Raw genomic sequence first — 10,115 nt, 5'->3', positions numbered from 1 at the left:
GTATAAACTGATGTGGTTTACATTTTTATAATGATAAGAAAAGTTAGTAACAATAGACAAGAATGCCATAGCTTCTGCAATTCCGGTATCATTTACTATCTGTACTGCTTTTTAGTAATACTTGCATTGAAAGTTTGTTTGTACTAAAATTACCATGAAATTACTTTTTGCAGTGTATACATAGTTTCATGATTCAAGACATGGAGAGATCTATACCAGTGCTATAACGCTGGATAAAAGACAACACACCAAGTTTCTGTGTGTGTTCACGTGTGTGTGTGTGTGTGTGTGTGTGTGTGTGTGTGTGTGTGTGTGTGTGTGTGTGTGTGTGTGTGTGTGTGTGTGTGTGTGTGTGTGTAAGTTTCTGTGTGTGTTCACGTGTGTGTGTGTGTGTGTGTGTGGTGTGTGTGGTGTGTGTGTGTGTGTGGTGTGTGTGTGTGTGTGTGTGTGTGTGTGTGGTGTGTGTGTGTGGTGTGTGTGTGTGGTGTGTGTGTGTGTGTGTGTGTGTGTGTGTGCTGTTATCATCTCAGAGTATAGTTAATGAACAGTTATTTCTAGCATTTTCCAATAGGAATTTCCTCATTTTTGGAATGGCACGCCCTGTAAAGTCGGATTGTTTAATAGGACATGGCACATGGTTCTCTGTTGCTCTGTAATTTACTGACAAAAAAGCCATGAACGTACCACAGAATCTCCCAACACTAAAGACAGTGGCAGTATTCTCGTTTACAGCCTCAAAGGAAGCACCACCCGATGTAAAATGGCTGTCAAGCTCTCTTGTGCCTGCATCCACTGTACATTCTTCCCGGACTAAGTTATGCTTACCATATGACATCATCAGAGAGAGGGATATTTGATCCCCAGCTGAATTTTCTCATTTGCCATCAGACCAAGAAATGACCGGTCTATAATTGTAATGTTGTAATTGTAATGATTTATTGAAGCTGGGACTATAAAAGGCAAAATAGCAACAAAAGAACCCTAAAACCCAGTGTCTCAGAGCCAGAGCATTGCAATGAGTGAAATATGTGTTTGTTCCAATATTAACCAGCAGGAATCCCAGCTTGTAACAGGATTAGTATAGATGACAACAGTCACAGAAGCAATCAATCCATCAAACAGATTGCAAAACAGCCACCATGGCCAAAAAACCCTGTCCATGAGGGCTACAAAACTAGCGCCAAGCAGCTTAGGGAGAAGGTGAAAACAGTTGATGCGATAATTCAAAAATGGAAGAAACCCCAAATAACTGGGGATCTCCCTCAGTCTGGGGCTCCATGCAATAATCATGAGAATGGCGAGGGAGTAACCCAGAACTAAATGGGGGGACTTGCCAATGATCTCAGGGCAGCTGGCCCCATACTCAAAGAAAACAATTGGCTACACACTACACCATGAAAGACGCTAATCCTGAAGAGCCCACAAGGCTCCCCTGCTCAAAACAGTACATGTACAGGCCCAACTGCAATTAATCAATAGAAATATTATCCAGATGAGAACTGGATGAAAGTGTTGTGGTTCGATGAGACCAAAATTGAGCTCTTTGGCAGTAAGCTTTGGAAGGTTTCTGTTAAGAGAACAGGATACCTTCACCGCATCGAAGGGACAGTGGACTGTCAGCTCTTGGGTGAGCAGCTCCTTCCCTCAGCCATTGAAATAGGCTGTGGATGGGTATTCCAGCATAACAATGGACTAAAACTATTTCATTCCTGTTTGTTTGACTCGAGTTTTTGGCATTGTCCCCTTCAAAAACATATAATGAGAAGTAGTATTTTTTGCACGGTTAGAGTAGGACTCACTAAATAGGGGCCACATTGACGTGGTTGGTGAGCATGAGCACATTTAATATTCTGTAAAGCATGACTACTGACCAAGAGCCCCTGTTACTTTTTTCAGTTGTGAGCTGCATCCCTTTGTATTTGTATATTTTCTTATATAGACATTAAGGAATGCCATTGTTGCGTGCATACATTGCTCATTTTGTAATATAATTCCCCATGAGCATGCATACCCACACCCACCCTTAGCACAGTTTCAGCATATAATTAAAGAGGATCTGAACTAAGAACATCCTCTTTGCTCTAAAAGATACACAAGACAACAATAACCTTTAAACAAAAATACATTTTTTGTTACAGCTGATAAAAATCCTAAAATAAATCTGCACTGATTCTACTTCCTGATTCATTGGAGCAGACAAATTGTTAAAAGCCTGTGCTTTCAAATGAGCTTATCTGCGACCTCTACTGCAGTCATGTGACACAGGGGAGGGATCAAATTATAACTTGTGATTAGACACAAATGCAGGCCCGTTTCGACGGCCGTGCAAGTCGGGTGACCGCACAGGGAGCAGGGCTGACGGGGGGTGCAGCACGACCCACCTTTTACTGTGAGCTCAGGGAGCTCTAATTGCATTCCGATGTCTGCAGCAGTCTGCCCCTTAATTGTCCTATAGCTGCGTACATCACTGCGTGTGGGAGTTCCACCACCACCTCACAGTGCTTACCGCGGGGCTTGATGGGAGTGAAGATCAAAGACCTGCAGACAGAGATGCAAACTGTCTGTGTGTGCAGGAGAAGGTCAGTCCATGCAGTAAGGAAGCGCTGTCTGGCTGGGTGAGGAGGAGAGATTTAGCTGCAAGCAGAGGACAGGTCTTGGGCATTTAAAGAATGTGTGAAGGTCTGCAGCAATGTTCCTATCTATGCCCATCCATCTGACCTGCTGTCTTTCTCTCTCTATGTTGTGTGAATGATATCTGTGTGTTTTTATGTGTGTGAATATAGTTTATTTCATTCCATGTCCCTGCTTGCTTTTGTGTGTGGTGTGAGTGTACAGTGTGTGTGTCAGTGTGTGTGCGTGTGTGCGTGTGTGTGTGTGTGTGTATGTGTGTGTGTGTGTGTGTATACAGTGTGTGTGTGTGTGTGTGTGTGTGTGTGTGTGTGTGTGTGTTTTTGTGTGTGTGTGAATGAATTTTGCTTCAGTCCATGTCCCTGCTTGCATGTGTGTGTACACTGTGTGTGTGCAATGCGTGTGTCAGTAAGTGAGTACAGTGTGTGTGTCAGTAAGTGTGTACAAGGTGTATTCATATACAGTATGTGGGTCAGTGTGTGAGTGTGTGATGTGTGTTATTTTGCTTCAGTCCATGTCCTTGCATGTGTGTTTTTGTTTTAGTATAATTGAATGGGAATAGGCAAGCACAACAAAAACTGCATAGCAAGTGTGTAACGATTGGTGTAACACAGAGAGGGTCTGATTATTGGTGATCTGCAGTATCACCAAGAATACAGATATATACCCGATTATTGATGATCTGCAGTATCACCGATAATCAGATATATTACTAACCTCTGGACACCTGAGAGATATGAGTGTTTGGTGCAACAGTAATACTTTGAGAACAATACCAGGAGGACAGGTACAAGGCAGTAAGGAATACTGCTGGAGTAGTATCCTTCCACAGCCTGAGACTCTCCCGTGGGGAGGAGTCAGACTGGGAGAGGGAAGGACCAGAGTGTGAGTGACACCAAAAGAAGGATGCCACTGACTGATCTGTGAACTATCTCTTAACTGAGGAGATAGCTCTCAAGGTCGGACAAGCCAGGTCGGCAACACACTGACATACAAGGTACAAAGACAGGAGGCTGATTTGGTAATCCTAAGGCAAGCAGGGTTTGGCAACAGAATATCAGACATAGCGAAGTACCAAATCAGTGAACAGAAGAGTGGTCAGGAAAGCAGAAGGTCATAACAGATAATAAACAATGCCTAGTCTTAGGTGCGAGCTCCGTGATCATCAACACCCTGGAACTAGTCTGAAGTATAACAGAATGGTAACACAAGTCCCTAATCTTTGGGTGTAAGGTCCTTGTTCATCAACACCCTGGGACTAGTCTGAAGTATAACAGAATGATAACACAGATTCCTAATCTTTGGATGTGAGGTCCTTGATCATCAACACCCTGGGACTATTCTGAAGTATAACAGAATGATAACACAGATTCCTAATCTTTGGGTGTGAGGTCCTTGATCATCAACACCCTGGGACTAGTCTGAAGTATAACAGAATGATAACACAGATTCTGACAATAAGGTCTGAGTGCTTCCACGTAGTGATCGCAACAGCAGACAACCAGTGAATGACCAGCAACTAGTATATATAGCCCAGCGCTCTCCAGCGCCTCCCCTAAGTGCTGGACCAATGGGAACTGGTACAATCGTCAGCTGACCGGCTTGGTCAGCTGACTCCCTTCTGGCTGTCATAAAAGTTCTGTCTCTCAACACGCTCGCGTCCTTCTGAACCTGTGTGGACTATCAGTCCCAGCCACACCAGACATGTCTTGCGTACCACCCGCCGCGCTGGACGCGGAATCCGCCGCACCACTATCAAGGCATGCGGCGGTTTCTCCACGTTCGGCCATACTAGCAGATGTAGGCCCACGCATGCAGACCGCCGCGTTGGACGCGGAAACAGCCGCCTTACTCTGAGCGCACGCGGCGGCTTTTCCGCGTTTTCTCACAAAGTGTACCTTAAAACTGTTATCTTGTGTCCGTAGGTACCTCTCCTCTTACAATGAATTCACAGATTTTAACATGATGCACAGACTCAAATCACATGGCCAGCATGGTGGTGGAGTGGTTAGCACTCTTGCCTTGCAGCGCTGGGTCCCCGGTTTGCATCCCAGCACTATCGGCACAGAATTTGTATGTTCTCCCTGTCTGCTTGGATTTCCTCCAAGCACTCCAGTTTCCACCTCAGAGGCGCTAGGCTGAGACATAGACACTTGTTGCTGTATGCTCTATCCCCTATTGCCTGATGAAGCAGGGCCACACCTGCAAAATTTATTGCAATGACCCTTTGGAGTGTATACATAAATAAATGTGCTTGTTGATATAATATCAACCTGTTTTTTGTGTCTGCTGGGAGGAGGTAAGTCCACCACTGCCTCCCCCAATTTTTAAAAAAATGTTTAATTACTTTTATACTTTTTGCGCCTCTGTTAATTTCCACAATGTTTGAGTCCACCCATGGTGGAATGGTGTTAACCCCTTGTTTCCAGATGTACAGAGAGCGACTTCTTAATCCTGAATGGGGACAGGTCTAATCTCCACACCTGCATTTACAGTGATTGCCTTAGTGGTAACCCATGTTTGTGAGTATTACTTTACATACTCGCCTCTCATCACTAGAGATGGCCCGAACCTCCGATTTTAGGTTCGCGAACCTACCGCGAACCGCAATAGACTTTAATGGGGAGGCGAACTTGGAAAATTAGAAAAAATATGCTGGCCAAAAAAGTGATGGAAAAGATGTTTCAAGGGGTCTAATACCTGGAGAGTGACATGGTTAAGTGGGATAGATGTCAAAAAATCTGGATTTGACGCAAAGCAGTGTTTTAAGGGCAGAAATCACAATGAATGCTAAATTGCAGGCCTATACTGCGTTATAACATCTTACATGTGTATACATCAATCAGGGAGTGTTATTCCTCCCTTCCTCCTTCTCCTGTCTTGTCTTCCAGGGATTTGTAGGATGTCAAAAGCCAGCTTACATACATTGGCCAGGAATGAAACCCAGGTCAACTGCGTGGAAGGCAGCTATGCTCACCACTGTACCACCAACACTACATGCTGAAGCCAGCCTAGCATGTACCATTGTAATATACACAAGAGAAAAATGAGCTTGCTTAGGGATTTGTAGGATGTCAAAAGCAACCTCACATACATTGGCCAGGAACCCAACCCAGGTCAACTGCTTGGAAGGCAGCTATGCTCACCACTGTACCACCAACACTACATGCTGAAGCCAGCCTAGCATGTACCATTGTGATATACCCAAGAAAAAAATGAGCTTGCTTAGGGATGTGTAGGATGTCAAAAGCAACCTCACATACATTGGCCAAGAATCAAACCCAGGTCAACTGCTTGAAAGGCAGCTATGCTCACCACTGTACCACCAACGCTACATGCTGAAGCCAGCCTAGCATGTACCATTGTGATATACCCAAGAGAAAAATGAACTTGCTTAGGGATGTGTAAGATGTCAAAAGCAACCTCACATACATTGGCCAGGAATCAAACCCGGGTCAACTGCTTGGAAGGCAGCTATGTTCACCACTGTACCTCCAATGCTACTTGCTGAAGCCAGCCTACCATGTACCATTGTGATATACCCAAGAGAAAAATGAGCTTGTTAAGGGATTTATAGGATGTCAAAAGCAACCTCACATACATTGGCCAGGAATCGAACCCAGGTCAACGGCTTGGAAGGCAGCTATGCGCACCACTGTACCACCAATGCTACATGCTGAAGCCAGGATAGCATATACCATTGTGATATACCCAAGAGAAAAATGAGCTTGCTTATTTGCCTAATTTGCTAGATGAAATCAGTGGGACACATGGTGATACTGCTTACAGGCTGCAATTCAAGACTTCAGAAAGATCATGTGCCCCCCTGGATGATGCTGGTGTAACACACACAGCAAAGGACAGCAATTTGAAGTCTGGAAGATTCCGGGGCAAGGGTGGGAAGGATGAAAAGCTAGGTGGCCATGCAGCCATTCCTGCTAACCTAAAGCTTACTTGTGTCTTACAACACATTGGCTTAAGACTTTACCAAATCCAATGCTCCAATATGGGGAAGCTTCTATATTTGCTGTTTGTTTGTGTTTATTTTTTAAGTGTGGTGTCACAGTTCACTCATCTTTTCAACTACAAGAAAGGCCCAGGAGTAGTCTTAGCTACCCTAATATCTATGTTACGGCAGGGCCCTTATTATACTTTCTCTTACAGGGCTATGGAAAACGTTTTGCCCATGTGACAAAGCGAGGTGCAAAAATGAAATCATGCCTAGCAGAGTATGGTTTCATTTCCATCAACCTCTGGGTTATGGGGCCAGCACGCTTCCGCTGCACCACTCTGCTTATGTTTGTATATAACCTTCAAGTTTAAGAAGGGTACATTAGTTGAAATAGTTTCACTACTATCTATGTTACAGCAAGGCCCTAATGACACTTTCTCTTACGGGGCTATGGCCACCGATTGGCCCATGTGGTAAAGCAAGGTGTAAAAACCAAAGTACACCTAGCAGAGGATGGTTTCGACCTCTGGGGTATGGGCTCAGCACGCTTCCGCTGCACCACTCTGCTGTTGTACAGCAGATGCTTCGTTGTAGGGAAAAGTGAGTGAGGCCGCTTAGCCATACGGAAAAATGGGCACTCCTTTGCCTACTTCTTTCTGGCCTTTGTCGTCATGAAAGGATCATAGAAATATATGTAGAAATTTGATATTATTATTATTTAGTATTTATATAGCGCTGACATATTACGCAACGCTGTACATTGTATATATATATATATATATATCTTGTCACTAACTGTCCCTCAAAGGAGCTCACAATCTAATCCCTACCATTGCCATATGTCTATATTATGTAGTGTAAGTACTGTAGTCTAGGGCCAATTTTAGGGGGAGCCAATTAACTTATCTGTATGTTTCTGGAATGTGGGAGGAAACCGGAGTGCCTGGAGGAAACCCACACAGACACGGAGAGAACATACAAACTCTTTGCAGATAGTGCCCTGGCTGGGATTCGAACCAGGGACCCAGCGCTGCAAGGCGAGAGAGCTAACCACTACGCCACCGTGCTGCCTATATATACAGGTTTTGTTTAAAGTGGCATTAAACTTCTTTGAGCAGACTTTTTTCCTCTCTCCACAAGACACACATGCATCCACATGAAATTGTTTAGCAACAACTGTGCACAGTCTCTGTGGTGCAATCAGTTAGCGTGTTCTGCTGCTAACCGGATGTTTGGCTGTTAACCGAAAGGTTGGTGGTTTAAGCCCAGAGAGAGAGAGAGAAAGAGATGATTCTACATGGCTATCTGGGGTTCTCTTTGGACAACTGTTGAATGCAAAAGGCAAGGCTGTCCCTGGGTGGGCTTGAACCACCAACCTTTTGGTTAACAGCTGAATGCGCTAACCGATTGTGCCACAGAGACTGTGCATGCAGTTGCTGTGAATTATTTTATGGGGATGTATGTGTGTCTTTTGGAGGGTCTGCTCCAAGAAGTTTCAGCATGTAGCGTTGGTGGTATAGTGGTGAGCATAGCTGCCTTCCAAGCAGCTGACCTGGTTTTGATTCCTGGCCAATGTATGTGAGCTGGCTTTTGACATCCTACAAATCCCTGGAAGACAAGATCTCTGGAAGACAAGAGAGGAGGAGGAGGGTGAAGGTTGTGGGGTGCTATTTTAGGAATAAGAATCAGCCAGGAGCAAGCTAACAAGCTTACAAAAGCCTAACTAATCTTTCCCTATAAGAGTCTGCCACCATCTTTCCCTTCACTAATTACTGCAGTGACACAAGTGAGTGTAATGGCCAGCGCTGCCTGCCTTATAAAATAGGGGGGGGGGGGGGGGGGGCTCCAGGAGATAGTGTAGCCTGATTGGCTACAATGCACCTGCTGACTGTGATGTAGAGGGTCAAAGTTGACCCTAATGGAACACTATGGGGACGAACCGAACTTCCGGGAAAGTTTGCGTTTGCATGCAATCGCGAACCACCCAAAGTTCGCCTGGAACCGTTCGCCGGCGAACCGTTCGGGCCATCTCTACTCATCACCCACATCAATCCAGTACATACTGCACTATATTGGGCTCTCAGTGTTCTATCTCATTTTCTCATTGCATGTACTGTAAGTATTTTCTTACTTGCTTGTGGCTTGAAGGGCATTTTATTAATAACATGTGACAATATCACCTAGGAGACAACTGAAAAAGAAAAAGTTAATTGGATAAAGGCCACTTTTTGCTATTAAGTGGCTTTTAAAACCTTGCACAAAATGGTAGACGGATCTTAGCTGAGGCAGCTGTAAAATAGAAAAACAGTGTTTGGCCAACTGAGATCTATCTAAGTGGATTGCTGAACAGGAGACCTCTGATGTCAAAGGCTCCCTGTACTCACACTAGATTTTCATGCTCAGAATGAATTATTGCTTACAGTGGAACAAATGTAGTGTGTGCATGCAGTTTTTCCTTAATCAATGGCTGGTATCCTGATTTTATTAAATTATATAAAGTAGTACATTTACTGTACTAAGAAATTGTAAGAGCCCAGCCTCATATATAGCATCTCTTTTCATCAGTTTCTTCAACAGACCAATTGACTACTGGCTCATTAAGAAACAGTTAACCACATTATTATTATACAGCTGGTCCTCAACTTGCATAAAGAGAGTGCTGAATAAACCTTCCCTCCTCAGGAAATATCTCTCCAAGTTGCATTAGATATGTAAATAAACTAGCTTGTAACAGGCAGATTCCTGTTAACACATAAAATGGCATCAGGCCAAAGTTTCAAAGGCACCAACTCTGCTATAGGTTTGGCCAGCATGCACATGTTGAGAAATACGATAGTCTCATATATGAGTCTAAACATACATGTTTAAATTTTCAGGTTCATGTTTTTTTCTGGAATAATTATCTTGTGAATGTGTGTGATATTATGTTTATTATGTCCTACTAACACCAGCAGGATCACATCTGTCCCTCGGCTGGTAAATGTGACCATCATCACACGAAAGACTGTTATGTAAAACATTTTGTGGTATGTAAACATCATAATTATTCATTACAAGTGAAGGAAATAGTAATTAGGAATGATGGATACAATTAGTTTTAATAATTAATTAATCAGGAGAATTATTTAGAAAATGGCACAATCTATAATTTTCACCATCCAACTTGCCACCATCCTTCTCTTGCTCCATGCTTGTGGGGTCTTATATGTTTGCTGAAGCATGTAATACCATAATTATCGTAAGAGAACAGAGGCGCCAGCAGGATAAAAGGTAATAAAAATTTTAAAATTTGCTGGGAGGCAGTGGTGGACTTACCTCCGGAAAGCAGACTCAAAATACTGTCTGAATTAAACAAATAAATGTATTATTGGTACCCCAAAAGATGCAACGCGTTTCGCAGGCACAGCCCGCTTCATCAGGCAATAAGATAGGGGACAAACAGTAGCTCGTCAGTAGCATGAATGGCACCTCTGCTTTCCGGAGGTAAGTCCACCACTGCCTCCCAGCAAATTTTAAAATTGTTATTACCTTTTAT

Source organism: Hyperolius riggenbachi, chromosome 10 (assembly GCF_040937935.1).
Source record: "Hyperolius riggenbachi isolate aHypRig1 chromosome 10, aHypRig1.pri, whole genome shotgun sequence".
Lineage (NCBI taxonomy): Eukaryota > Metazoa > Chordata > Amphibia > Anura > Hyperoliidae > Hyperolius > Hyperolius riggenbachi.
The sequence above is the reverse complement of the archived record's forward strand: the minus strand, read 5'-3'. Positions refer to the sequence as shown.